The 4,216-nt window shown below is 38.7% G+C and overlaps 1 pseudogene; it reads right to left on the bottom strand.

The window, feature by feature from the left end:
- LOC137235178 (mediator of RNA polymerase II transcription subunit 23-like) lies at positions 1-3,894 on the bottom strand (annotated as a pseudogene).
- Positions 3,895-4,216: the final 322 nt, after the last annotated feature.

The following is a 4,216-nucleotide window of genomic DNA, read 5'->3' as shown; positions in this document are numbered from 1 at the left end:
TTTATTTAATCACAGATCCGAAATTTGAAGATGCCTAAGCTACCGTGTTGGGTTGCTCCAAGTCGATACGCTGTAAAAATGGGCCAAAAACATGGCATAAGAAAACCAATTGTGGTTCAGTGCGTGCGCAAGGTTTCAGCTTCTCAGCGATATATTTTGTCATTGACGCTAACTTAAAGCCACCCATATGATGGAAAATAGAATGCCCTACAGCCAATATTAGCGCATAAGTTTTTGTCAATCATTGATTCGCATACAGTCTTAAAATTGAATAATTCGAAAGCCGAAAAACGGTAAGTCCATTTAATCATTTTGGGCGCATTTAGCGCTTCTTGTAAACGATCATAAATAACACTCCAATGTGTTTCGGGCAATGCAGCTAATATGACGCCAACTGCATTAATATAGTTGTGAATCTCTTTTTGTGGTATTACCGAATAACCCTTTACAATAACATCGACTACATTGTTTGCCACAATTGAGGGCGCAATTGGTAAGCTCAACCACTCCAAGCAGTACACATAAAGTGCATGTGCAGGTGCATTGGGAAACTCATTGAAGCGCCAATCAGTGTTGAAAACCAGATTTTTACCAGTTATTGTATCCGATAGCCTGCGCACTAAGTTAATGTAGTAGTTTAGCTCAGGATGCCAAAGTAATTCTTGATTTTGCAAAAACATTTTATATGGTTCACCAACACACCAATTAAGTGATGGACGTTCGCGTAAAATGCGTTCATAGAAATGCAAAGTATTGTATAAATAAGTTATCGGGAAATCGTGAAATTTGTACAAAATACTCAAATGGTCTAATATAACTTCACAAATTTCATGCACATGTTGTATAGGTAGTTCAATGAAACGGTGCACAACAATATCAAATACTGGTAAAAATCTCAAGCATACATTAGAGAAATAAACAGGTAATGGCGGATGTGAAGCAGATTCATCTGGTGCAAATTTTTTCCGGATATTTTTGATGAACTGACAAGTGCTTTTCGTGCCAATTATTCTGCTTCCAATGATCGGGATGATTCTCTTTACAAAACTCTTGTATACGATTGCGTAATTCTGATGGTTTTAATAAGCGCAGTTGTATAATAAGGAAACAAACTTGCGCCTCATTACCCTCTTGTGTACGTAGTGCCAGGCAAAGTACCACACGATCGATAGTAACAATATTATATTCCCAAATCATATTATTAATGGTGTCGACACATTTATGTATAAAATCTTTGCCATTACTATTCGCTACTTCGCCAACTAAATAATCACATAACTTGCGTAAATGTGCTGAAAGTGCGCGTGCGCTAATACCCTCTAAAATTTTATATGCAACAGGACTAACATTCTCGGTTTCCCAAATCATTTTTAAAAAGTAGACAGAGGAAAAGTGGATTAGTACTAGGCCGTATAAAAATGGTTCATAATATCATTGTCATTTGACATTGATGTCCAGTTACGATATTCCCCTTCAACTGATTTTTTGAGCAATTGCTTATTTTCCAACGAATGGTTATTTTGCACAAAAAATTCATTTAGTGCTGGTGGAAAGCAAGCTAGTGAATGTGACGCCCAAGAGTGTGGTGTATTTTGCATTATAATGCTCAATAACGCTTTGCACCAGGGTTGTAGCTCGTCACCTAGCCCAGTCATGTGCATTGATCTTGCGAGCGTTAAGATTAGAACGCGATTCAATTCTTCACTTTCAGTCGACGCCACAGAGCCAGGTGGTTTTTCGCTGAAATAACGTGACATTTGCGGCTGTATTTCAACTAATCCCAGTCCGGTAATAAGCCTTAAAGCTGTAGATTCAAAGCATAGGTTTAATTGCATTTTATTTGTTTGTGGCGAAACCACAGTACAATGCGAAAGTAGCTGTAGACGATATTGTGTTGGAATATGATGTAAACGATATAGAAACATTTCCAACAATGTGTGGAGTATACCCCAAGCTTGGTGTTTAACTACAGCAGGCAGCAATTGTTGCAAAAAATCCTTTAATGCCCAAGGATTCGATTTCTGTGTAAACCAGAAGTCGTGCGTGGGTTTCGACTAATGCTGGCGCTGGTATAGAGATTTTCGCTTGCGCTGGCTTTATCATTTGAGTGAAAAAGCTATGTATGACCGACATTTTACTATGAACTGTTAAGCTATCCAATACCACCATAGAAAAAGGTGCTGAAGGAACTTGTCCTCCAGCTGCAGTTTTGGCATTGTCATTTAACGCTTCAGTAAGAATATTCATTGGGCGTGAAAAGTATTCCTGATTTGTAGAATATGCATTACATATAAGTATTATGCGAAAGTCGTTGCCCAAACTCATAGACATCATAGCATTAGGCATCACAAGATGTTGAAGAAAGTCGTGATGATTTTTTAATGCTTTAGGCAAAGGTCTATTTATATTCATATTTTCCAGCCTAGCTTTCTTCATTAGGTGTATCCAAATGCATATAGGTGCCATCTGTCGCAATAATGATGACTTGGTACAGTCAGGTAACCATGGTTCCTGCTCGGGATAGAGTAAATCGAACAATTTGAAAGTTGGAAGAAAATTTGCAATTGGATTTTTTTTGTATGCTGCCCGAAATAAACTGTAAGAGTATCCACATTAACTGATCGCGTCCTTTACGCAATTCCTTCTTAGAGAGCTTTTCATACAAAGCTGTAACAATATGCGAAAAGCTTACAAACTGAAAAAGCACAAAGTAAATTAGCTGTGATGATAAATGCAGCCATACCCATTCGTTCATAGAAGTTTGTTCTTTGTAAACATTAAAACTACTACCCATCATAGAATCATTGCTCTCTGTCATTTCCATAGCGGAAATTATTAAATATACTGACGGCTCTTCTAGTGCGTTACAACGTTGCTTTTGTTGCTTCTGTAAACTCATCATAACAGACACCATTTCTTTGGAAGATGGTTGATCGAGCACATAACGTAGGAGTATTGTTTGTTCTTCTAACAAATCTGCATCATATGGAAGATTGCCTTTAAAAACAAAACGTAATGTATTTGGATCTAATTTCCAAGAATTCATCATGTGATCTGCATAGCCGAAAACACTCAACAATGGGCAGCATATGCGAGTGGCCAATTATAGAAACCATTTGTGCGGTTCGTACGGAATTCCTCCATGAAATCTGTCATCATTTTATTAATAGTCCAATGATACGGGGGTGGTTTCATTATTTCATTGGCAATAAAGTATCCGGGTAAAAGACAATTATTTCGGTCAAATATGTAGTTCAATGCATCCTTCAGTGCTTGCAATTGTGGGAGGTAACTAACGTTTATGTTTACCGGAAATGTTTGAGCTTTGTCGCGGCACATCTTCATTATTTCCCTTACTCCTTTGTAGTCAACAAGCGATAGCACTCGTTTAATTAATTTAAAACTTTCCACCCAAAAATTCGCATTTTCATAAACTAATTTATCACATAACAGAATCTTGTCACAAAGCATTCTTGATGTGATGGCATGGGATTCTGCAACCTTTCCTAATGTATCGATTAACACGCGCAAATGCGATATATTTGTGGTAGTTGCCGCGCGCTGTAAATATTGTCTCACCACGCCTTCCTTATTGTCTTGGGTTACATCTTCAAACTTACGTAAAATAGTTTCTGTAAACGACCCAGCCTTATCCTCTTCCTCATTCGGTTTGTAAACAATAACGCTGACGAACGCCTCCTTGATTGGTTCCACTTTCAGAAAGCTGTTAACTGCTTCCCCAATCTCTGTGTCCGTTTTTACTTCGGTTTTTTGTGGCAGATGGGTTTCCCTTCTGCGGTAGGCTTCTGGTGTCCTCGCTCGGGGTGAGCGAGTGAATTGGGGCGTGATTTTGAAAATAAAAATAATTGTTTGGTGGCAGATGGGGATCTGCATTAGGGTGGTTGATTGGCCTTGTTTCGGTGAACGACCGCTGGGTTTTGAAATTTTAAAAATTTAAAGATTAAGGGCCGAGTGCCTTTGTTTTCTGTTGCAGACCGAGGGTCTGCGTAAAGGCTTCTCTGGTGTACTCGTTATGGAATAACGAGTTAGTGGGATGGTTTTTTTTGAAAATGAAAAAATAGAATTTTGTGGCAGATGGGGGATCTGCGTGAGGGCTTTTCGGGTATCCTCGTTATGGGAGAACGAGGGAGTGGGATATTTTTTTTTTGAACGGAGGGATGTGGAGGAACGGGGGGGATTGTTAAGCGAAGCTTTT

Source organism: Eurosta solidaginis, chromosome X (assembly GCF_040869045.1).
Source record: "Eurosta solidaginis isolate ZX-2024a chromosome X, ASM4086904v1, whole genome shotgun sequence".
NCBI lineage: Eukaryota > Metazoa > Arthropoda > Insecta > Diptera > Tephritidae > Eurosta > Eurosta solidaginis.
The sequence above is the reverse complement of the archived record's forward strand: the minus strand, read 5'-3'. Positions and strand labels throughout refer to the sequence as shown.